The sequence below is a fragment of the Euprymna scolopes genome, chromosome 31 (genome assembly GCF_053919585.1).
Source record: "Euprymna scolopes isolate OS-2025 chromosome 31, ASM5391958v1, whole genome shotgun sequence".
NCBI lineage: Eukaryota > Metazoa > Mollusca > Cephalopoda > Sepiida > Sepiolidae > Euprymna > Euprymna scolopes.
In genome coordinates this window covers 8,737,213-8,764,375 of record NC_136512.1, presented here as the reverse complement: position 1 = coordinate 8,764,375, position 27,163 = coordinate 8,737,213, and the positions used below count along the sequence as shown (strand labels likewise).

The 27,163-nt window shown below is 36.1% G+C and overlaps 1 protein-coding gene and 1 pseudogene across 11 annotated transcripts in view; one reads left to right on the top strand and one right to left on the bottom strand.

Annotated features, from left to right (window-relative positions):
• The window catches only part of LOC145255614 (pleckstrin homology domain-containing family H member 2-like), a 1,732,783-nt gene that overhangs the window by 39,714 nt on the left and 1,665,906 nt on the right, over positions 1-27,163 (bottom strand). The window lies entirely within an intron of this gene.
• On the top strand, positions 21,682-21,798 carry LOC145256041 (5S ribosomal RNA; annotated as a pseudogene).

Sequence of the window (27,163 nt, the reverse complement as noted above, 5' to 3'; positions counted from 1 at the left end):
AGATGTTTTTTTTTTACTTATCTATAGTTGCACTGCGAACAAATTCGAAATTTTCTAATATTATGTCAAATGAAAACATCTCTTTCGTTATCCCTCTTTTCTGAGAATTCCTGTTTCCTCCCAAAGAGCATCATTAACCAAAACGAGGTTACATCGAAGGGAGGTCACTCTCATATTCTTGTCCATAGTGGCCAGATTGCTCTATAAAATTCAAATATCGATAATTTAACCTTTTTTATTTACGTTTGGTTTTCAAAAAGTGTATTTGGCCTTTTCGATCAAAGGGAGGTCACTCTCATATTCTTATCCAAAGCGTAATGTGTGGAGTAACTAAAGAACAATCAAAATATTATATAGATCAATTCGGTGAGCTTTATAAAGCTGGTCTACGTGGCATCTCAGAATGGCAGAGTAAAATAATGGTGGTTCTATTTATGTCAAAGAATTCCAGATTTCTCTTGCAATGGAGTATAAGAGAAACGGTGATCTTTGTGAAGCTCCGGCTTTTTATCGAAGAATCAATTGGAAGAATTTCTGGTTGCCTTTGTCTTTCTTATAATTTCTTGGAGATTTTTCTCTTTTTTTTTTTTTTTTTTTGTCTTTCTGTTATAATGGAATTAGAATTCTTCAGCTGTGGAACATTGGGGGCACGGCTTTTTGGTAATATTGATTGAGAGAATTATTTGTATTGCCAGAGAAGGAGTTTTGGTCTATTCTATGGAATAACGGTCGGTTTCGTGCGTGTGTGTGCGTTTGATTTTTTTTTTTTTTTTTTTTTTCGGCTTAACGCAGAATTTTCGAAGATGGAGAAATGAAAGATTATATATAAAAAAAAATGAAATGATAAAAGAAGGAATAATGAGAATGAAATATGAAAGGGGGGAAAAAGGAACTGTCAGAATAAAAAAGGAGAAGAATACATAAATAGAATTAAATAGAGGAAGGAAGGAAAAGTCGAATTAAATAAGGGGGAAGGGCAGAATAAAATAAGTAAGGATACAATGGAGTAAACAAAGAATTAAAAGGTTTCGATTTACGGCATATCAACTCTTTTCGGATTGTTTAATAACAAATCCAGTAATTTTAGAAAAAAATCTTTTATGCCTCAAGTTGTTTATTTCCTAAAATATTTATTCATCGTGTTTAGTTTGGTTGTTTTGTAGAGAAAAAAATTTTGGTTTTGCAGAACATGATTGAGTTTTACAAATGGAAAAGAAAAAAAGCATTAGCATCAATGTTTGGTGCATTTAAATTTGGAAGCCAATATCTTCAGACAGCCTGATCTAGTAGTACTGGATGAGGTGGAAAGCAAAATAAAAAAAATAAAAAAAAATTAACATTGAATGAAAAAAAAGAAATTTATTATTTTTCTTCTTTAAACGGGAGGAAAATGGTCATAATATTCGATTTAACGTCTGTTTTACATGCCGACATGCATTGGATGGCTTTTAGAAATTGACTAGACTACCCGTGACCCGTTGGGTCAGTATGTTATATTAGCTATGGAATTCATGTATGAGCATGACACTTGTGACGTAAAGGAAATAGTTTTATTTTACATAACAGAAACATTTCTATGAAAGTATATTAAAATGACAAATCACGGACGGATCACTCAAACATGAAAAAAAAATCCTCCCTATTCGTGTAAAGTTTCCTATTTCTCCGAAAAATCGCTAAGAAATTGAAAATTAAACATGATTTTCCTACGAAGCGAACGCAGACGAAAGTCATTTAGCAGCAAAAACGCACCTGAACCTACCAATGAGAAATATAAGAATGAAAACCCATATTGGAATCCGTCAACCAAGTTATAGAAACTTAAAATCTAAAAAAAAATAATTAATAAAACCTGAAGCAAAAAAATAAAACCTAAATAAATAAAATAAAATAAAACTAATATTGAAACAGATTAGTAAATGTGTCAACAATTTCACCGTTCTCACACACCTATTTTGTTTATAGAAATGTAAACAAAAAATAAAAAAAGAAGAAAGGAAGGAAAAGGGACGGATAGAGAGTAGTAGTAGTAGCAGTAGTAGTAGTATTGCCTTTACTACAATTGTTTTTATGTTTGTCAACGGGTTAAAGTTGTTTAGTTGTAAGAAAATAGCGACAGTATAGTTGTAATAAAGAATAGTTGCAAAACACCTCCACTCTTCCCATGTTAAATAATAATTTCGAAATAATAACGTTAATATTTCACTGCACAGGTCAAAATCTGCAAAAGAAGCGATTTGTGTTTATTTGTTTACGTTGTTATGGGTTAATGTTTATGTGCGCATGCGCAACCAGATGTCGTAAACCGGAAAGTGGGTTACAAGGTCATTTGAGTTTTATAATTATATAGATATAGATTTCTAAAATTAACCTATCTTTGGCCAGATTTTATATATACCTCTTTCTTTCGAATCCATCCTCATCACTTCCAACGTTTTTCTTGACCCTTCTCCTGCCAATTGACTCTACTACAACAACTGTCCTACATATACTTACCAAAGTACTTTCATCCGTTCGAGGGAGATAACGTTGCTTAACTTCGGTGATCTAATAAGAACCGTGTGTCTATACCGAGCGATGTCTACACTTCAGCGTACTAAATCAGAACGTGGAAAATCGTTTGTACGCACATCGTCTGCGCATACACTCTCCTAAATAAAAACAAATAATTATATTTTTAACCAATCAGAAAACTTTCTGAATTTATTCGAAATGATCATTCTGGGAGCCATTTTGATTCCTTACAAAAGCCACATTTTTCTTCAATAATCCAGTTGAGCCGAGATCCATGGAACACCGTCCCTCCTTTGGACTCCGTACCTGTTGGCATGTCAACTCACACATACTCACTTAAAAAGCGCCACACACACACACACACACACACACACTTATACATTGAAAGCCATGTTTAATTTCAGAAAAGTTTACAATGGGTAGCTATTTTATACAAGTCTTAGGAATGATGAGTTTTCGATGGGTAGCTGTTCTGTATAGGTCCTGGACATTATAATTTTGCAAGCAAAGAGCAAATGATCTTTCTCGTGTTGACACGCTTGCTTGAAGGCTAAAAGATTTAATAGTTTTATGGAACAATTCTGGTTTCTGATTGGTTGCTAGCAGAACGTGGCTCCATTTGATTGGTCAGTTCCTATCGCCAGTGTCTATAAGTAGAACTTTCCAACTTTATAGCCCCATTCTTCATGGTGGGGGATGAGTCTCCTAGTGGCTTCAGCAGCTGGGATACTGGGTAGAAAGTATTCGTCAAGGATCTGTTCTTGACACTCAGCCCGACAGGTGCGGGGCCGAGAACTGGCCCAGTACCTGTCTGACTGAGATATGCCGCCTGGGTATCGCCCAGAAGGTCCACCCTCCCAGGCCTTGCCACCTGGCTTTTGGGTGGGACAAGTTTAGAGGAATGTCGACGGGGGCGCTCAGGCAATGTTTACCCTTACTTTAGAGGAGCTTGCTTATTCTCCACTTTCCGACCTTGTCACACTTTGCTGCGGTGGACAGCAACCAAATATCAAAAATATTGCAACACACCAACTAGTTGAATCCCTCCGTTCTCGTCTGCTCAATCAAAACCAACCCTATTCAATTAAATATTCCGAACTTTCTCACTGAACTCTCTCCCTAATACGAAATTAAATGAACATTAACTCTTACAAACAACGTTCAATGAATTATAATGAACATTGTCTCTTATTAACAACTTTTAATAAAATATAATTTATATATTTGAGCCGAGTTTTGATCACGATTTCCTGACCTCTGTAACGCACAGCTCTTAATTAATTCAGACTTCTTCGATATCTCAACTAATGAATTCTCCTTTTTGTTTTCTTTTTTTTTCTCAAGAATTCTAAAAATGGTCACGAACCTCCTATGTGTTTCCTATTGCTGTAAACTTCCATTTTTAAACATAAAATATCTCTTTTGAGAGTGTCTTCTGAGCTCATTTTGTTTTGTTTACCGTATAACAGATCTCTCGTTTTTCTCACATTTGATAAAACTTGCAAACGTGAAAATATTTCACTGAATCCGGCTCATCCAAAAAAATACTTCTCTCATTACAAAAACATTTTAAGTGATACCCTAAATATCAACGTATGCTGTATCAGTCGAACCAGCTCGTTAGTTCTTATCCTCAAGTGGCTTTTGGCCCTGATAAGTGGTAACTCGTTAGAGAGACAAAAAAAAGTGTTGTGTTTGAAACGTAGACACCTTCCAGCAGGTCGTACTTCCGCTTGGCCTCCTCGAATTCCCGCTCCAACCACTGTTGACGCTCGCTCTCGCCTTTTTGTTTGTGCTATTTCCATATATGGATACCCGCTTTCAATCACGCATCAAAACAATTTCGCAGCACACACACACACACACACACACATTCCTTGTCAAGCCTCCATTTGTCCTTTCTCTTCTCACGCTAGTACCGCCTCCATCCTCTTCAGTTTTCCAGTCGTCTCATCAATCCACGTTAATTGTACGCGCCATGACAGAAGCAGCGAGGCGTTGACGCACAATAATAATTCCTCCTATTCAGCCCCTGCGGCTTGTATTATGTTCACGACGTCATCTGTCAGAGAGTGCTGTTTTCGAAAGCGTCGTCTTGGAACAAGAGCCTGTCAGAAAAATTGCAAATTCCGCATCGGAACGAAGTAATGGCAGACGGAGGCGCTGTAGCAGAGCGGAAGATTCTCTCTAACCTTTCCCTCGTTATATTCTTATAATGATTTCTTACTTAGGTCTTCTCATGCGAGGTGTTCCCTGGAGTCTGGGTAACAGTAAGTCTCCTCGGATCTCCAATAACCTGATTATTATGATTTTTTTTTAAATTCTTATTCCTCCAAAACAAGGTGCATTGCCATTTGGACGTAAGGTTATTATTTGAGGGTTATATCTACAAGAGCACTATCTAAGAACGTAAGCAGCGAGATGTCTTTTTGGCATTACATTTAAGTTTGGGCAAGTCAGTAAAGCCAAAGAAACGGGAGGCAGGGAAGGAATTACAAACTCTAGCAGTTCATAGGGAGAAACTATTAGTTGAAAGATTTTCCAGCATCTAGGAACCGCAGCAGTAAAGGGGTGGGATTTTGCTACTTGTTGGGATTATTATCGTCGAAGGAGCACAAGTGCTACGAGTTCGTTAGAACACATTCATTGAAGTACTTGTAAAACAGGCACAGAGGTGTGATATTCTAGCTATAGGACAAGGGGTTGAAGCGGGACCTATTAGATTTGAAACTTTTTATGGACCTTGTCTGAGAGGGAGACTAGTGGCAGATGCACCTGTCCAAATGTGACAACAATGCTCCATGCGTGGGCGAATTGTGGTTTTGTAGAGATATAGGATGCTCTCAGGTGTGAATAATTTTCTTTGCATCAGTCTTGTCAAGGACAATGTCTTTAATGTATTACTTGAGATATCTCGCACAAGATGTTCCCTGGAGTCTGAGTAATAGTATGTCTCCTCAGATCTCCAATACCTTTCACTTCTTTCAATCAACATTGCACATTATATTCCAGTACTCCCCATAACTTTCAGTCATCAGCCGAGGTATTTCCATTTGGTACCAAAGCTACCAGAATCCAGGCAATTGTTGAGATGGTTTGTTCCCTGCTTACTAAGGTAAGTCTCTGGTCTTACGCAGTTTTAGAAGGTCAACCATCCCAGGGTTTACCTTCTCCCTTAGAGAAGAGGTTAGTGTACGGTTAACAGCGCCGGGGTATTGCTAATAAAAGGGCCCAAATACGTTAACTAGTGCACACAAACGATACCTGGAAATGCCGACGAGACTACTCAGGCATTTTTTCAGACCAGACGGATTTTCCTCTATGGGTGCTAGCTTTTAAATCCCACTTTCCAACTCTTGTGTCACACCATCCCGCTATGGGTAGGTGATAATGTTTGTGTACATTTTTATTAGAGGTCTGGATGGTGCTTTGATTCCTCAGTTTTGTAGAATAAAGTTAACATTTACCAACAAAAAAGGATTTAAAGGTCTTGCACATTTATATAATAGATTATCCAAAGACAGGCTTAGTTCTGATGACCCTAGAGGAGGATAAAATCAGGACTGTGTAGCGAGATTGTGCAGAAAAGACTTTGATGGTATGGCCACGTTGAAAGACTGGATGAGTTCTTGGGTTATTAAATGTAGAAGAGTTACAATAGCAGTTCTAGTTCAAGAGGAAACCCAAGAAAAACATGAAGTATGAAAATGGTCTTCAGGGAAAATGAGATAAGCAAAACCTACCCAGACGAGTGTTTGTTGTGAATGTTTTTCAGCGAGTGTTGGATATCTAGTCCGTGTGTACCGAAAAATCATTTTAACAAAAGCGTTCACTTGGCAACAAATGTAAGAAACAGTAAAATAATTACCAAACGTACCAAAAGGTCATTTGAATACAAATTATGAAATTAACATAAGCACCTGCTGCGAAAAAGCAACGAACTTGATCAATTGTCAAAAAAAAAGATGAGTTAAAAATATGTTTAAAAGGTTATTTTCGGCAACAGTTTCTACAGGTATGATCGAAGTCAGGTCAATCCAGTGAAATAAGTGCCGAATAAAACTCCATTGGGGTGTGGTAACAATGACAAAATTGTTCACGAGGGCGATTCAGGTGGTCACAAATAGTATATCACAATCGAAAAGGAAATCGTGGTTTGTTGACGATTTGGGCACGAGAAAACCAATCGTCGAATTCCCGTGCGGGCATCTTCCTCCTAATAACCAACCGTGTATAATCGTCAACGACAAGATAGATTTTTTTTTCGTGTATTGATATTCATTTTAACGACACTTCTTTCTATTTTAAAAGTAAATACAACTTTCTTATATATGTGTCGTGGAATTGCATTCACGAGCAAAAGATCTAGCTAATTTGCATATTGTTTTAAACATTCATTTTAATTAATTCCCTATTAGTTTTTTTCGGTTTTCTTATGAGATGATCATCTTTAGTTTACTATTACGTGTAATTATATTCATGCAGATATTCCGCCAGAAAAAGATTGTAAAGAGAAAATAAAACATAACATAAATCTCACCTGTATGTATGTATGTATGTATGTATGTCTAAAACTTTCGACAGAGGCGACGGATTTTCACACGATCGGAATCGTTTTGTAACGGACGACAAATATCGGAAAATTGGCTAAAAACATTAATTCCTTCACCCCCAACTGGTCACTTTTATACAAGGAATGGTCGCTTTTTTCGGCGATTTTTTTAAAAGTTATCCTCTCTTTTCGATTGATTAACCTTAATTTAAACCTCCGCCACTTCCGGTTTGGCAATGGATGCAACGGCAAAGACGTTACGTTTTTTTTTGTTTTTTTTTTTTTAATGTTCTTTTCCTCCTTTCCTCTTTTTTTTTTTTTTTTTACTCAACAAGCACCTCCAAACACCCTGGCAACGCTGGACACCAAGGCTAGTCACTTATAAAATCGGTTTCAAAATCTTTATCAATATTATTCAAAAAAAAAAAAAAAACAAATGTTAGAGGTTGTCGTTGTATACATCCGCGTCACTAAATGTCCAGACTTAAAAAAAAAAAAAAAAAGTTGAAATTTTTATATAATTACTAAGGTCGTTGCAAAAGTAAAACCTCCTGTTATTTTTTATTTTATTTTTTAACTCGAAAAGGTTGAAGAGCTATGAAGACAGGAGTGGTATTATTAAAGTGCTCGTCTGAGCTCCATTCTCTGGTCCCCCCCTCGCCAATCTTTTTCAAAAAACACCCGACTAGTTGAAACCACCGTCAATAATTTTCCCCACTCCCTATCTGTACCTAAATCAAAACGTAGATTCCATGAACAAAGCTTCTTTCTTAGACGTGCACCCCCGTGGAACTCTGTTCCGCTTGCCGGTTTCCCTCCCGACTTCAACCTGGATGTCTTCAAGTCCAACACAAACAAATTCCTGATGAATCGCACCCCTAAGTAATGACACCTTACCAATTCTCCAATACTATTGCTACACTATCCCATTGATTACTGTACACACAATAACCCTTATCCCCGAGTGGCCATTGGGCCTTCATAAGTGGTGAATTCCATGTAAAAAAAAAAAAACGAGCGATGATTTTCCAGAATTTATTTTACTACACTGTCACCACCATTCTCAATGCGAAAAATTCAATGAAGCCCTCTTTGACAGGGATTACATTCTTAGTCTCATGCCGTCAATATCTGCAACAGACAGATTAAACGTTCAGGCATGAAAGTGATCGCAACAATAGTTTACAATCCCCTTTGATCTATTCAGGCGAAATTTAAAAAATAGGAGGCATTTCTTTTGGAACGCCATCGTAGCAAGGTGGTCATTTTTCTATATGCATAGATCCCTTTTTTGGCATATTTGAGCAGTAGAAATGTTTTAACTCGCATGGTAAACTGTCCTTAAAACTGAAAGAAAATTCTATAAACAAGGTTTTATTTTCTAGAAATCCCCCGCCTATGAAACACAATACAACGGGACTGTTTCCCAGTTGACTATGCCATGATTGTTTTCTTGTTGAACCGCCGTCTTAAATAAATAAATAAAAAAAATACTGCTTAATTTTCTCCAAAGAGGAGTCTCCAATCTAATAGGTCCGGTTTTGTCAACTAGGCTCCAACCCCTGTCCCATCGCCGCAATGTTGCATCTCTCGGCCTGTTTTACAAGTATTTTAGTGGAATGTGCTCTGATGAACTCATTGCACTTGTGCCCCCCCTCGACGTACGTACTTCCTACCCCCGACAAAACCGCTTAGCAACAAAATCACACCCCTTTACTGTTGAGGTGCCTAAATGCTAAAAAGCTTTTTAATCTAATAGTTTCTTCTTTCGAACAGCTAGATTTTGGAATTCCCTTCCTACTACCTGCTTCCCTGGCTGTACTGATATGACGAAGTTTAAATGTAACGTAAGCCAACATTTTGTTCATCTTCCTAAGCATGGTCTCAAATAGTAGCTCCGTTGCGTTTAAGTGGCGATATGCCTTGTTAGGGGGTGAATGTGAGTAAAATAAAAAATAAAAAAAAATAATAATAATAATAATAATAAAAAAATTATTTAAAAAAATAATAAAATAAAAAAATAAATAATAAAATAAAAAAATAATAAAAAAATAATTTAAATAAAAAATAATTAAAAAAAAATAAAATAAAAAAATAAAATACAAAAATATAATAAAATAAAAAATATATATACCGATCACCACGGTGTTTTTTCGTCGACCCCCTGAGCCTTGATTAACACTTATTCTCGAGTGGCTTTGGACCTTGATAAGTGGTGGATTCCGTTTTTTAAAACATGAGACATGGTTGAAACAACTATGTTCCACGCGGATGAATCGTAAGGCAAACGTCGACATAAAAAAAAAAGGCAAAAGAGCGTAAATTTCAGAAAAAAAAAAAACTAAAATGGCGAAAAATTCTGATTCGCCGTGAAGCGTTTCAAATTCACTGCGTAGATTAAAGGTTGGAAATTCGTGAAAGTTTTATTTAATAATGCGTTGTTGGGTGAAGCAACGCAGCAAGGGCGGAACACTCGGTTGCAAAGTCAATTAACGCCAATGAAGATATTCGCGCCGTTAATTAATCAGGACAACAATAATAACGAATAGCGTCTCGAACCTTCGTCTTACGCACCGCAAAAAAATGCAAAAAAATAATGACGCGTACTACAATTGTTAATTGCCATTTCTTCATTTTTTTAAAGAATATTACACAATACTGATTGGATATATTTATCTAAGGTTGTTGTATATAACTAGCATGGAGACCCGACGTTGCCAGGGATCGAACGGGGATTAACGAATGTTCCACACTTTTCATACTTTTATTGCTATCAAAATCGATGGAATCGCTCATTTTTTTCAATCAATCGATTGCTAAAATATGAATATTTACGGATTCTATTCTTTAAAAAATGCTCAATGCTCGAGATAGAGCACCAACATACGAAAGGATTTATATGATTCGAAATAAAATTTTACGAACTTTATTGTTCGAAAATCGGGACAGTAGAAGCAAAAGATTCCCTAATGGAGGGAGTTTCGAAAATTTATAATTTTCCCTAAAAAAAAAAAAAAAAAATCAACATCACATTATAATCAAAAGAAATGTACTACTCGGTAATTCGTTTTGGAGGGAGCTAGGACGCCAAAAATACCCAGTGCGCTAAATTTCATTCCGTTATAAAAACAACTTTATACTAAAAAAAAAAACTTTCTTTACATTTTTTTTTTATCTAACGAACAAACATAAAATTACATTGAACGAAACGGACTTATTTTGATAAAATCGTACCGCTGAAATATTTTTTCTAAATGAATAAAAATTATTTTTACACTAATCTTTATACATTTATCTAGCGAATGAACATAAAATTATATTTAAAAAAAAAACAGGGTTATTATTATTTTTTTTTAATATCAAACTTTACGCCACACAAAATTTTATCAAAAAAAAGCCAGTTTCGTTTAAGAAAAAAAACCCTCATCCCCATTGCATAAGTTTGATTTTTTTTATTCTTTTTAAATAATAAACTTGCTTTTTCATATGTAATTTTATGTCTATTCGCTAGATAAAAATGTAAAAATAATTTTATTTTTCTGTAGAAATTTGTTTTTATGGCTTAATGAAATTTGGTGTACTGGCGTCTCTAAAAAGAATTACCCTGGAATGTGAAGTAAATTTATTTTTAAGTCTTGAAGCTGGAAACTTAATTCAGTGATTTTAATCGCTGGCGGCCACTGCTTTTAATTTTTTTTGCACCCAAACAATTTTTACTTAAGATGTTAAAAACAAGAATATGTATAAGAATACAGAAAATTGGCAAAATTGAATTACAAATTTACATTTACAAATTATTAAATAGAACTATTTTTATCATATGAATGTTGGGCTTGTGCTACAATGGACTGCAAAACGTTTAATCGGTTCGAAAAACAAGCAGTGTCGAGTCGAGCGTTAAATTCACCGAATAACGGTTACTGACAGGGCTAAAATAACATAATTTCAAAAGCCATCCTTAACATGAACAGGAAGGTTCTTTGTTAACTATTCTGTACTTTCACCTAACAATTTAATTAATAAATAAACTTGGAAGTTATATTACTCAGGAAATTTAATATCGAGAAAAGAATCTGAACAAACACCGTTTGCTGCTAACTTTTGAATTACGTACTTTTCTAGTTTTTAAATATTTATGAAATCATCGATAATTTGCTTTATTTTTTGTTTGTTTTTCCCCAATTAGTAATTATTTTTTTTTGTGTGGTGAAAGAAAATCAGCTATTCCTTTCAGAGACCCGATGTTTCCCGGGATTAAATGATGATCAACGAATATTTCACACTCCCCTATTTTTATTGTTACCGAAATTAGTGAAATCTTCCATTTTGCAATCAAATTGATTGATTGCTCTTGTTGGGGTTCCGCGCGGTGTATTTGGAGGAAGCTGCACATGCCTCTTTGCAATGACTTAGTTCACAATCTATTGTAGTTCACATTGCACTGTTGAGATCCTACCGTTTACTTTATAAAATTATTTTTTTATAATGGCTTGAATTAAAGTTTGAAAGTAAAGTATCATAAATTCAATGGCGGTCTAAACGAACATTTATTTCAGACGCGCCCCTGTCATATCAAATAACTGACTGTTGATTCTATATGCTTTGCCTTTCCGCTTGTGCTGCGATAATGGTTTTGCTAGGGTTATAAATTATGATGAATAGTTCAACGAATAGAGAAAAAAAGAGGGTGGATATAAAAGCAATAAAGTTTTTTTTTATATTCCTTATTTCTACATTCCTAAAGACTTTTTTTTCTTTTTTTTTTTTTTTTTTTTTTTTTTTTTTTTTTTGGAGATAGGCTTCGTAGAAGTATCTGTCAAACTAACAGAAATTATTGACCCTGATTAGCCCCTACTAAAAAGCCTAGTCCACCCCTACCTGATTGGGGGAGGGGTATTAGTCTTATTTTAAACAAGAGGAATGAGAACTTAACCCGTACTTCTTGACCGGTTCTACTTTTCGTTGTCAAATTGCCATTCCCACCTATTTATTCCATTTTGCCATTTTTACCTTAATTCAGTTTCGGTTTCAGACAGATACCAAATCCTTAGGAGTACTTGAAGTACAATAATACATTTTATAATATAGCTTCGGTTTGAAGCGGACAGATATAAAATCTCCATAGGTTATAATAGAGAGATAGAGAGAGTGGAAGTATTTACTTCTACATTAATATTAAAACAATGACTTATCGATAAAAATAATGAAATACTGAGTTTCCTACAACTAAAACTTGCACTTGGAAAGAAAAAAGAATGAATAAAAAAATTTGCAATAATCGAAGAAATCTTTGAACCACCAACCCGTCCCAAAATAAATATAAAAAGAACAGAAAAAGTTACCTCCCTTGGGTTTTGGGTTTTTTTTTTCTATCCTTCATCTTTTAATTCATCACTTATCTTCTCTTGGTGGGGTTGGAGAAAAGGGGTCACATCAAAAAGGTCCGTTATAGCGTGTTTTATGGGGTTTTTTTTGTTTTTGTTTTTTTTCTTTATTTTTTCCTTTTGTTAGCCGGGGTAAATAGTCTTTCCTGACCTTTGGAGTTTTACAGCTAATGTCGATTTCATAATGGAACACAATAAAACACTGGCTTGTATGTATTTTTTTTTCTTCTTTTAATTCGGCTTTGTGCCTATTAAGCTTGACTGATGTATCCGAGAATTAACCCTGGCTGGTCAGAGAGTGGTACATTTCATTTTTTTTCTTATTTTTTATTTAAATAAAAATGAATGGAAAGGAAATATGTCGGCGGTGGGTCTGGAGAAGAAGTTATATGTCACTCGGTATGATTCGCGGTTGATTTCACCAAAAAACGAATCATTTTCATAATTGTACCTCATTTGTAACACGGCCAAAAATGCGTGCAGCTCTTTATTTCTTCAACGTTTTCACATCGACTAACCCAAGAATCCATTCGTTCAATGTGACCATACTATCGAAGTCTACCCTGCCTGCACACATTTCTCTTTACCTGGTAGAATGATAAAATTGTCGCCCTAGAAATGATTACATGATTCCATTTCTCTTTGAGGAAAACCGGTTTTCTTTTTTTGTTGTAGACCATCTACTAGATGGCCAATTGTGTAGAAATCCCAAAAGCAATAGGAGCCTTCTATCATGTCTAAAAGTGACAGTTGTCAACGAACCAGATCGGAGATGCACCGCTGTACAACTCATGTTCTCTATTGATCCAAGTTATGACAACGGGACCATTGCCAGCACCCTCGATATGCAAATCCGGACGGTTCAATGCTCAATGCATCGGACGACACTTTCCGGCCACGGTTATGGCTTTGGTGTGGTTCTTAACATAGAGAGGTTGGGGTGATTATTTCGAAAAGCTTTTTCCTTGTCAGCATTACCTGAAAACCCATAAAAGTCGACATTTCGAATGTGAACGATTAGTGTACCTATTTACTATGCCTCCCCACGGGACAGAGTTAGACACCAGGGTCGTTTTTTAACGTGGAGAAAAGGTACAAAAATAAAAATTGTCTCAGTCGTGAAGGATTTCTCCCCCACCGAAAGAGAACAAGAAATAGAAGTGCAGCATCTGAAGAACAGATACTACACTTTGATCTTGTCCCGAAGGCCAAGAGTGAACGATTAGTGTAAGTTAATGTTAAAAAATACCAAAACTTTTACCAAATTGACTTTTTTTTTTTTTTTCGTTTAAAAATTAAATATTTGCGTTTTTGTTAATAAAATTTTATTTTTATAAAAAAAAATCTTTCGTTTTTTTTTTTTGTTTTGTTTTTTTTACATAAAGTAGGCTTGTTGAATTAATTGTTTTCGAATTACTTTTGATTGTATTGACTCATTCGCAATTAAAAAGAAATTAAAACGGAACGAAATCTAAATTTCCCTTCCATTTTCAAAACAACCCCAAAACAGAGCCTTCTCAATAAGTTTTACCAATTAACCTTGTGCACAACTTGTTCTGTACTTGTGGGAAGGCAAACATAAACACATCTCGGTGAGTACACATTTTTCAAGGTAGACGAAGATTGACAGCTGTTTATGAATTCGGTGCACAGTGAAAGGGCAGCCATTGCATGCTACGAACTGAATTTGAAAAACAAAATGGGCGACAAAAATTATTTCTATTTTTATACAAGCGTTAAATTTCAACATACGGTCCTTACCATTTTCTTCCAACGATGGAAACACTGCCCGTAACGACAATGAATACTCTACGACAAGACATGCTAAACCGTTATAGCCGACGCCATATAGATCCGTGAATGTTTCCATGCGTCTATCGTTTGGTCATGTCTTTCACCCTGGAAATTGGTTATCATCCCCGGGACGTTTCTGAACCAAGTAAATCTCTCTCCCGGCAAACGATACTGTAATAAGATTCGCATTATAAACCTTTCGTAGCATTTTAATAACATTTTTCTCCATGCAAATCCATGCAATCCTTTCTAACCGAGATTCGCTTCCATGCATCCTCATACTTCGTACATATGTCTGATAAAATCGTCCCCTGGTTAACAATGGAAAAAAAAAACTCTGCTGGTTTGTAATATAACTTTCCTGAAACCTCATCCACGCCTAACTCTTGCTATTTCACTAGCATTTACTCCTCCCCGTGCTTCAACCATCTAAACAAGATAAAACTTCGTCATTCAAATTCAAATATACTTTCTCTATATCTGAGTTTTCATCCATCTTCACTGTTTCAAACTTCCTGCACACAAACCGATTATCATTTTCAGCGGGATGTGTGTGTCGATCGGCACTAACCCTATTCGGGTTTAACTGGCTACCTCCAAGTCATACGGATATATTTTCTTATTTTTTTTAAATCACAACTTTATAATACAGAGGAACCTCGGGAATACGGTGGCCCCGAAATACGGTTTTTCAGGTCACGATGTGGAATACGATGTTTTTCCGACCTCTGGTTACGGTGTTATTTATATTATTTGAATTACATACGTATGTATTATACACTGTACTGTATTTTGTCACTAATTTTTAATATGTACTGTATAAAATTTTGCTTAAGCCCCGCCATACGGTGATTTCACTAACCCAGAAGGTATTTATACCGTATCCCGGTGTTCTACTAGATATAGCATTCGGGCCGAGATCAAAGTGTAGTATATGTTCTGCAGATGCTGCAAGCAAAGACCAGCTATGACTAGCAAAGACCATATGTGGGGGTAACTCCACATATCTGAACTTGGTCAAGGTAGGGATCACCCTACGACCACAGTTACTATCCAGCTCCCATTTCCCACCTCTCGGGAGCAGGATACCCCTTTCCCTCCCCCCTCCCTCTCTCTCCACATTAAAAAACGGCCTTGTGCCTAATTTGCTCAGTGGGGAAGCAAATAAATCCAATCTGTTCCGGCAGATACTGCAAGCAAAGACTATATGTGAGAGCAATCCCACATATAAGACCTTGGTCAATGTAGGGGCAACCCTTCATACCAATTGTCACTATCCAGTTCCCCTACTCTCCGGGGAGTTGGTCCCCATTTCCCCTTCACTCCTTACATTAAAAATCAGCCTTGTGCCTAATTTGCTCGGTGGGGGAGCAAATAAATACCATCTGTTCTGGCAGATACTGCAAGCAAAGACCATATGTGGGGGTAACCGCACATATCAGACCTTGGTCAATGTAGGGGCAACCCTTCATACCAATTGTCACTATCCAGCTCCCATTTCCCACCCATCGGGAGCTGGTCCCCTTTTACCTCCCTCCTCCCTCTCTCTCCACATTAAAAAATGGCCTTGTGCCTAATTTGCTCAGTGTGAAAGCAAATAAATACAATCTGTTCCGGCAGATACTGCAAGCAAAGACCATATGTGGGGGTAACTCCGCATATCAGACCTTGGTCAATGTAGGGGCAACCCTCCATACCAACAGTTACTATCCAGCTCCCATTTCTCACCTCTCGGGAGCTGATCCCCTTTTCCCTCCCCCTTCCCTCTCTCTCCACATTAAAAAACGGCCTTGTGCCTAATTTGCTCAGTGGGGAAGCAAATAAATACAATCTGTTCTGAAGATGATGCACTTAAGGTAATTTGTCCCAGTCAATGGAGGGGAAACCCTCTATACTGGAACAATTACTATTTTTGGACCCAACCAGAGTGCCCCTTTCCCCCCCCCTTTTTTTTCGGGAACTGGTTTAACCCCACTTTAAAAACGACCTCGTGTAACATTTTGCAACTCATTCTGGACTCACAGTAATAAATTTCTTATATATATATATATATATAGGTGTGTGTGTATGTATATATATATATATATATGGGTGTGTGTATGTATATATATATATATATATATATATATATATATATATATATATATATATATATATATGACAAACGTCTATATTCCAAATTCCAAGATGCTGTTCATCTTACCGTTTATTTCTTTCACCATATTAAAATGTTCAGTTCTAGGTAACACCTGTTTCATAGCGCAGAACTATTCATATCAAAAACATTAACGCAATAATTATAATTTTCGCCCTGACTCATCAGAAGAATAAGAACTCATTAGCTTTAAAAGAAACTAACAGGAATTTGAAAAGATCGGAAAAGTAGTTGCAACTGTGTTTTGTGATGTTTACGACATCTTATTGTTCTGGTGAGTCGGTGGAAAATATAAAAAAATTGGCATAGTTATATGAATGTTACGAAACAGGTGCTGTCAAGAAGTGAAAGTTTTAACGTGCTGAAAGAAATAAACGGTAAGATAAACAACATCTTGGAATTTTGAATATAGATGTTTTGTCATTTATTTGTTTATGCTCTATGTTTATATTAAATATATATGGAGCTTCATAAATAAAAGAATTGGTATAAAGAGTTAAATATAATTGAATAAGCATACATATTTCTCCCATAAACACACCCTATATATATATATATATATATATATATATATATATATATATATATATATATATATATATAATGCTTTACCTATTGTCTGGATTTTGGCCAAAATGAACGAATACGTAAAAGAATTAAGAATTTGAATGGGAAGGACAATTGATTGGCTGTATTGAGGGTCGGGTTTATCCAGAAGTCATAGGAATAATCAGATGGACAATTATCAGACGCAAGACAGATAAACATCTTCATCTGTACACAACAGCAGCCGCACAGACACACACGCACACCCTCATCCCGAGTGAACGTTGTCGTTCTATTGATATCCGCAGATTGACAGGCTTGGTCATCGGCTTATGGATGGTCTGGAAATGATCGATCAATAGATAGGTAGATTGATATGAAACACCGTAGAGCAGCGTTTCTCAACTGGGGGCTCATGGCCCCTTAAAGGGGCTTTTTGTACAAGGACGCCAGAAAACAGTAATTCCAAATGCACATGTCCTGGATATGATCTTAAACTATATCCGTTGGTTAGGCCCCAGCTTGCGGGCTTTGGGGAGTGTGGAGCCACTCTTTAATTGCCATTGCTCCCTATTGGGTAAATAGAAACTGTCTTGAAAAAAAACAAATATATTCTATAAAAAAATTTCTTCAAAATCATTGGATTCGGCATTAAATAACCTGGAAAGGGTTGATATGCCGTAAAACAAAAAGAACTAACCAACCCAATGCACAAACACCCTTTCAACACTAAAATTTAACCTTTTGAAGATGAAGAGCTGACAGAATTCAAGCTTTCAAAAGCAATGAAACTGGTCTTCAGTATAAAAAGAAAACCTCTTCAGGTTGTCTTCGTTGTCTGTTCAGGATGCGTATCTTCTGCTCGCCAATGCTCGAACAATTCGCTACAATTGCGAATGTGGATTTTCTGACCTAGCCACCATAATTCCAGAAAAGGTCTTCATGTTAACAAGGTTATTCGCCGGACATAAGAGACATTGTCACACATTTGCGTGTGTCATTTTCAATAAGATTTTGATTTTTTTTTTAATTTTAGAGTAATTAAATAAACGACATACAACAAAATCGGCACGTGGAGAAAGAAGTGGCTTACCGTTAAAGCAGCTGCGCGTTTGTGCCTGCAGAGCACAAATTGAGAATCAAGATGGCGCCCGCATGCTTTTATGTGGAAAAAAGTTTCGGGGAATCTCGGAGAATCTCGTACCCTGGTTCCATAAATAACGAGGAAAGGAAAGCGGGGAGACAGACGATTTTTAGTCACTAAAGCGAACGGACGTGTGTAAAAGAAGAGGCAGAAGAAAAGGGTGTGGTGAACGAAGCAAACAACGACTAGAGGGGTTTCTGTTTTTTCCTGCTTTTCTCTTGCAGCTGTCTTGCACAGAAAATCATATCTATTGTTCCCTGAGAGGCACGGAAGCCGCACTGAGATTCTGAGAGGACGGATTCCGTGACTTGCAGCAAGCGATTCAGTAGTATGCGGGCAAATATTTTTCCCATTATGGACAAAAGGGCAATCCCACGATAATTGCCACATGATTTTCGGTCACCCTTTTAAAGATGGTTACTATTACTGCGTCTTTCAGATCCTTTGGTACTTGACGTTCTTGCAACATCTTAAGAATGAGAGTGAATAGTCTTGTTTTCAGATGTTGTCCACGATGGTGGATAAGTTCGAAGGGGCACTTTTTGGTGATGAATTGAAGGGAGCCATGAGTGTTTAACTAATCAGTAACAGGACCACAGTTCACCAAAGGTTGAGAAACACTGCCCTAGACTATTCCTCATCTGAACAAGACTCGTGGCCGAAATCAGAATAATGCTAAGAAGTGGGTGTGTCAGTGTTATTCGTATTTACTTGCCTCCTCTCCCCACAAAAGCAGAATTAAACACAAGGTCGGCTTTCATTTCAACAAAACACCACTGGATGTTCCATGGCACAGAACCTTTTAACATTGGAATTGAACCTAATGAAGATGAACTAGAACAACTGGCAAGGTTCAATGTTTCAAAAACAATGAAGCTGGACTTCAGTAACAAAGAAAACATCTTCAGCTTCCGGTTGTCTATTCACAATGCACATTCCCTACGCAACAAGAAAGCGTCTGTGATGCTCGAACAATTCACTACAACATAACTTTGTGAATTTTCAGACCCAATGATTTACTTGGGAACGACTCTCATGTACACTTGAACTCTATATGAGATACATAGATATTCGAATGTTCCATTTTCCCGCGTTAAAGAAAGAACCATTTTGAATTTTCCAATACATCGGTAAACACATGTTTTTCGACCAAAATAAACATGTTACATTAAATAAAAACACTGAAAACATATCCAGTTAGGTAGAAAAGTAACTTATCTTGCCTTTGATAACATTTATTTGTTTTATATTTGTTTTTTTTTTGACAACTTTTTCGAATCTGTGTACAGTAATACAACCCCCAATTTTTATATAATATTTTTCAGTCCGTTTTTTTAATAATAAATAAAACTTTTCACTGAGTACTGAGTATTTTCAAATATTTTAAAGTAAGCATGTTTCACGGTAGTGTTTTTTTTTACGATTGGTGAATTATCAATATTTTAGCACGGGGCGTAATTCATTTCTATGAAATATATTTAAAACTTCAATTTTTTGTTTTTTATAACATTTTAACTGTAAATAATTTACACAACGAGTTTGTTTTACTGTACACATAGATTCGAAAAAGTTGTCGAAAAAAACAAAAACAAATATATAACAAATAAATGTTATCAAAGGCAAGATAAGTTACAAAAATGCCGACATTTTTCTTTTAAAAATATATTGAAATCTGGGGAGACTTGTCACTTGGTCTCCAGGGAACACCACAGGTTACTGCCAGTGAGCAATCACTGATGATGGCTTGTGAGACAACTAATACGCTACACATTTTGATGAAAAACATGGGGAAAAAATGGACATAGAGGAACAGAAAACCAAAACTTTAAATATAATTTCTGTATTTAAAGTAATAGTTATTTAAATATTTCAACACATAATATTGTGGAGAAAATCCACCTTCCCAATAAGGGACACTCTGGATAGGAACAAAAAAAATCTCAGTCATAAAAGATTTCTCCTCCACCGACCGAAGACAGAAAAGGTAAAGTGTAGCATCAAAACAGATACTACACTGATCTTGTTCCGAAGGCCCAAAAATATTTGTTTAATGTTTCTTTAATTGTTTGTTCCCTAAATTCATAATTCAGTTTTATCAGTATTAAATTGTATATTGCTTTAACATTACTTAATTTTACATAGATAATGTTTATATTTTATATTGAATAAAGTTCAATTTAAGTAGTAATCGAACTGTGTTCCTTTTTCTTTTTAAAAATGTTTTATTGCTCTTTTACAAATGGCTCTCATATAGTACTGACAGTCTGACAAATCTTACCTACATTGCCTGCAGACATTTTTCAGTTAACAGGCCTTCTTCTTACTCTCGGTGGCCGTGGGTCGACAGACAAGAGGACGAATGAAACAAGAATGCCTTCTATAACTTTACAAAGGAGATAATACACTGTATTTCTAATATAGAGCGGCGAAAAATAAAAGCAAATGTATCGAAAAATTAAATCTAATGAAAATAAATGGTTAATTAATTCTAATTGGCAATAATAGAACTCTATTTAAACGTAGAAATATACATAATAAAATATTTATGTAATAATTAGGTTATAGCTGAGAAAATATTTAAATTTGACCAAATAATTAAAATATCGTAAGCAAATTCAATAATTAGTTTCGTATAAAAGAAAACCTAAATACATTTTAGATTTAACCATTGTTTATGTTATCTAAGAAAATAATTATAAACCATTATATTATATGGCTAATAAATTTTAAAAAAGTATTATCTAATATATTTTAGTGTTAATTATAGCAATACGACCATTTTATAGTAATGCGTTGATAAGGTGTTAATGACTCTACATTAAAATCAAAGATGGCGTAACTATCTCAAAACACAATTGCAACTAAAGTTCCGATTTTTTTCAGATTTTTGCAATCATGCCCTTTATTTTGAAAGTTGATGAGATCTTATTCTTCTGATGAGTCAGGGCGGAAAACGATTCAGAAATTGACATAACAATTAAAAGAATGCTTTTGCGCTACGAAACAGGTGCCGTCAAGAATTGAACATTTTAACATGCTGAAAGAAATAAGCGGAAAGATGGACATTTTGGAATACAGCAGAACCTCGGCATACGATGGCCGTAGGATATGTTTTTACAGGTTATGATGTGGAATACGACTTTTTCGGCCCCCGATTACGATATTTTACCCGCCTTACAGTGTTATTTGATTATATACATGTGCATTATATACTGTATTTTGTTACTAATTTTTAATGCCGTATCCCGGGGTTCTACTGTATAGACGTTTTGTTATATATACTTACAATTTGTATTTGCATGTGCATGTTTCGGTATACTAGTGTATATATATATAAAGGAGAGAGAGAGAGATAAAAAGGAACGAACCGAGTTATGTGTTCATCAACGTTTCGTCTTTATTTCGAGACTTCCTCTAGAAATAAATATGAAACGTTGATGAACACATGACTCGTTTTGTTCATTTTTTGAATACTATTTCCATTATTCTTATATATATATATATATATATATATATATATATATATATATATATATATATATATATATATATATATATATATATATATATATATATATATATATATATATATATATATAGCATAATCACGTTGACACACCGGTTCTCGTCAGATCACCGAAGTTAAGCAACGTTGAGCCTGGCTAATACCAGATGGGTGACCATTTGGGAATTCTAGGCGCTGTACGTGCTCTCCGCTTATCTCGGCATTGTTTCCAGTCGTCTTGTACCTCAACTTGCCACTGGTATGCAACAATGTTGACTCAGAAGAGGCGTGGTTAGAGGTTGCGCAAGTCTTGCCACACAAATTTCACGCGCAGGCACCCTTACAGTGGGTATCCATAGTCTGTCAAGACTGAAGGAAGCCTTCATATATATATATATATATATATATATATATAATGTGAGGGAGAGAGAGAGATATACACGGTGAGACTAGCATTGTCATTGTTGATATGCTAATTAGGATAGTCCATTGAATAAGGAAAGGGGTGTCAGTTTTATCTCTAAAAAAATCTCCGCCTTTTTTTTCAAATTAGTCACTACTGTTACGCAAGTGTCACTAAGTCTGACACTCTTTCGTTTTTTAAGGGTATTTGATTCAAAGTTCACCGTTATGCCAACTGAAGACATCTCTACATTTTTCGATTAATCGACAACTTTTAACGGTTTTCGGCTATGCTGAACACGAATACCGCAGGGAAAATTAGCGCAGACAAATAGTTTTCGAGATATAAATATCTGTATTATGCATCGTAATTTCTAGAAGTTTGAATTGGCCGCCATCTTTGTTGTTTCAATGAAATGGGATAGTGAGCATGCGCAGATGATGTGTAGTTAAGTCTACGAGATGCAAACGTTTATTCAACGTTATTTCTTTCATAATAAACACCACCCCCATCTCTCCATGTTAAGAAAAGCTTTCGGAATAAACATCTCGCACCTCCCCATTTTAAGAACGGCTTTCGGGATTGCGTTGAGTTAACTACCCAGATCGTCTGCTCACTGCAGCGTGCGCGGACATGCTCAATATACCATTTCATTGAAACAACAAAGATGGCGGCCAAATAAAACTACTAGAAATTACGTAACAAAATATAGTTATTTATATCTCGAAAACTTTTTGTTTGTGCTAATTTTCCATGCGATATTTGTTTTCAGCATACCCGAAAACCTTTAAAAGTCGTCATTTTTTGTAAAGAAATTGTTGAGGCATCTTCAGTTGGCGTAACGGTGAACATTGACTTTTGATTCTTCAATATGCGAGTGTGGGGACAGTAAGAAAGGTTAAAATAATTGTTTACTAGCTCCATTTATGGCTGGGTCGCTTAAGAGGGGAAAAAGATAAGCCTCTAAATTAAAGCTAAAATGTGAGTTCCGTATAATTGGATTTGTCGAACGCTATATGGCGACTTACTATATGTTTGCTTGATAAAACTTAATAGACTTGATTTCATTTCATTCCGCATAGCTGTCGTGGCGATGATGGCGATCAAGGTGGTCGGATTTGAATTACGGATTCTGTAAAGATTGTTGACCACTGACTAAAATTACATATTAGTTTATCTGTTATCAAGTTATGTAGAAATGTTTTATTTAAGCGATAATTTTATTCGATATGTTAATTCCCATGGAACTTAAGTGTTTTCACCATTTAAATATGCATTATCGCCCCGCATTAGAGGTGTGCATCATCTAATATATAAAAGGATATATGTCTGCCTGTCTGTCTCCATATTTTTAAACTCTATCTCCTCCGAAACGAAAAGTCGCAGAGCAGCGCTAGGGGCCTCTAATAATTGGATTTTTATGGGCCTCTGGGCCTAATATTTTTTTAAATTGGTAAAAGAATGTTTAAATCCTTATACAATTTGTACATTCATCTTAGTTTATTTTTAATCAGTTCATATACGTGTCACGTTGGTACAGTGGTAACGTCAACAGCTTTGAATGCTACAGTTTTGTTTTCAGTTCCGATTCTGGTTGATGACACCCAAATACTTTTCTTTTATTTTTGAAATCACGACTTTGTAATAATATATATGAAATCTGGACAAATTAAAATATCATATTTAAGCGTATTTTACGACCGAGCAAAGTCACCTTCCTCGCTAGTATATATATATGTATATATATATATATATATATATACATATATAACCGTTTTATCTGCTTAGTTACACATGTTTTGATTACCGAATCGTGTTAATGACCCGACAATTTCCTCAGACTTCACAGAAATATTAATTATTATAATAAATATTTATATGAAGTGTGATGAAATTTCGTATCGTTAACACGATTCGGTAACCGAAACATGTGTAACTAAACAGATAAAACGGTAATAAAACATGCATATATCTTTGCTCTATAATAGTATTGAGCACTCCTTTCAGATTGTTACTAATTACCATTTAATTGCTATATATATAATCGGCGGACAAACAAACTCAGTACTAGGAGAATATATAAAAACATGAGACATCAATTCCATGCAATAGCCTGACGAACCTTCACGAGGACGAAACGCGGAAGATTCTACGTAGCTTAATTGCCATATGTTTTCAAAACTTATTACTATACAGATAAGAATAACTCGTACTATTTTTTTTTTGTTAATGTTTTTCATTTAATTTTCTTCACTCTGTCAGTTTATTCAGTTTCCTGGTACAGTACTCCCCCAGAGTGTGCAGAACCGGATTCTTCCAAATTCATAGGGAGATGATTTCAATAATGTTAATCCTTGTGGTTGTCAAAATCTCTCATTCTCCATCCATATACAGCGCTTGGTATTCTCAAATGGTCACCCATCTGGCACTGACTAAACTGAATATCACTTAACTTTGATGACATAACGAAAACCTGTCACAAGTTGTTTATGTCGTATATTTTATTCAGTGTGGGAGAGAAGATTGCGTTTTAGTTTTTGTTCCCGCCTTTTCTTAAACCTAAGCATCTTCAGACAGTCTTGGATGAAGATGTTTATTCTCTTGCCCACGTTCCAGCATCTCGTTTGACGCCTACTCATCCGATTTCTTTTATTTTTTCTTGCTCTTTTGAACAACAATTTCTTCCCAATGTCTGCCGAATGCTTCGCAAAGTGCCGTAAACACATTCCTGAACAAGTTCTAAAAATATGTTTGACGGAATTGGTTAACAGCTATTTTTTTTTTTTTTTTTTTTACAGAATAAACCTTGCTTGGCTTTCTCGACTGTATCTTTATTTCTATGGACGGTGCTCGACTGAGCTCCAATGTTCGGTTTCTCCTTTTCTCCTTTAAGAACTCGGCTTCTACAATAATGCATCCGAATAATAAAGATATACCGTTATGTTTTATACATATTTCTAGTCTCTCTCTAGTCTTATCACTGTTTCTATGGTAGGTGCTCGACTGAGCTCTAATCTTTGGTTCCTCCTTTAAGACCTTCACAGCAAGAACCTGTTTTCATGTCATGGCTGACATAATTGTTACCTTAGAGGACTGGAGAATGTTATCATCATTTACTTTGTACTTCCTCAGAAAATATGCTTCAGTGGTTACTTAAACGTTGCATTTGGCACTCCTTAGTCAATTTATATACGGCATAAACACGTTGACGCACCGGTTCTCGCTGGATCTCGAAAGTTAAGCAACGTTGAACCTGGTCAGTACTAAATGGGACTTCCAGGTGCTGTATGTGCTCTCCGCTTATCTTGGCATTGTTTCCAGTCGTCCTGGACTTCTCCTTGCCACTGGACTTAAACAGTGCCGATTCAGGAGAGGTGTGGTTAGGGATTGCGCAACTCATGCCTCACAATTACATGCACAGCTGTCCCTACAGGGGGGGTATCCTTTGTCTTTCGAGACTGAACGGAGGCATCGTTCAATTTCTGTTAGGGTTATTGTATGTTATATTGTATGTTATAGAATGGAGAGAGAGAGAGAGAGGGGGAGAGATGTGTAAATTATATTGTAGACACGTTGACCGGAAGTCAGGGTCAGCTGATCGGATTGCATGTGAGTCACATGATCAGATTTGCTGAATCGTTGAGATTTGGTTTGGACATAGAATGCGACGGACGGTTTCACAGTCGACTCCTCCCCTTCACTTTGGGGGGGGGGGGGACTCTGACGTGTGTAGAAACGAGACCAAGATAAATCACGCAAGCCAGAGATTCACTTTCCATCCTTCTGCGAGACATCTGGAAAGTGAAATAAACTATAAAACCAATTTCTAGTCTTGGAGTGAAATGAATCTTCGTCCAACAGGTGCCAGTCTCCCTTCCAAGACACAAGATGATTCCAGGTAGACCAACATCCACGACGCAGAAGGTATGTCCGAAAATACATGACATCACACGCGATCTCCTTTATTAGAGTGCAACACAATACTTATACCAATTCTCTTGCAAAATGCTCTATAAAATTCCCGACTTCAGATGCAATCGTCTACCTATATAAAGGTTGAATAATCCTGCCACATCTGAGGAGGCGCCACACAGCGCACACCTTCTAGTATTGACCTCTTTCTCGCCTGAGCAACGTTGCTAGTCTTTTTCTACTCTATCCTTATTTTCATGGGAAGTGCTCGACAGAGCCCCAATCTCTAGTTCATCCTTGTAAAACGTTCACAGCAAAAAATCGTCTTACAAGCGTCTTCGAAATCTAGTGGGCGATGACATTTTTGTCTCCCTCTTTCTCACAGAAGAGACATTGTGATCCTCTGTTCTATCGATACGTTTATGCTAGGTGTTCGACAGAGCTTCAATTTATGGTCTCTCTCTGTAAAACGTTCGAATCAAATACTTACTGAGCTGAAACAACTGCCAGCACCTTTCATGGTGTAATAGTTACCCGTTCTGTGTTCAATTTCTGTTAAAGCTATTCTATCACTTATGCCAATACTTTTGCAAAAGTCTCCAGAAAGTTTCAGAATCCAGATGCAATCCTCTTAAGGTGGAATATTGCTGCCACATCTTGATCTCCTCTTTCCTAAGAGGCGTTACTAGTATTTCTCCACTCTATCCTTATTTTCATGGGATGTGCTCGACAGAGTTCCAATTTCGAGTTTTTAGTTGTAAAACATTCACAGGTAAAACTCGTCTCACAATCACCACAGAAAAGAGTTTTCTATTAATTACTTGCAATAGTGGAGAAAGGTGGTAGTGGGGAGGGGGGCAGCATTCAAATCCACAAGAAAGCAACACTTGTCATGGATGTGCGTCAGAAACAGATGCCTCATTGAATTCCTGGCAAATGTGCATTGAGCATGGTGGCGACTGTAAAAAAAAAAGAAGGGTCGCTCGTTTAAAGGTACCACTCCCGGCTTCGTAACTGTTCAACTTTTTTTGAGGATGCTGCACTTTTGGAACAATCCTTGTCCATAATTGAATAACTTTTATTTTATTTTATGGCATACTAACCTTTTTGGTCCCCCCTGACAAAAGGAGGGTGGACCTGTAAATTCACTCTCATCCATTCGTCTGTCCGCACTTTTCTCAATAACTAGGCCTTGGAATTTTTTGAAATTTTGCACAAACATTAAACATGATATGAGTAAAAAAGTAACAGAGC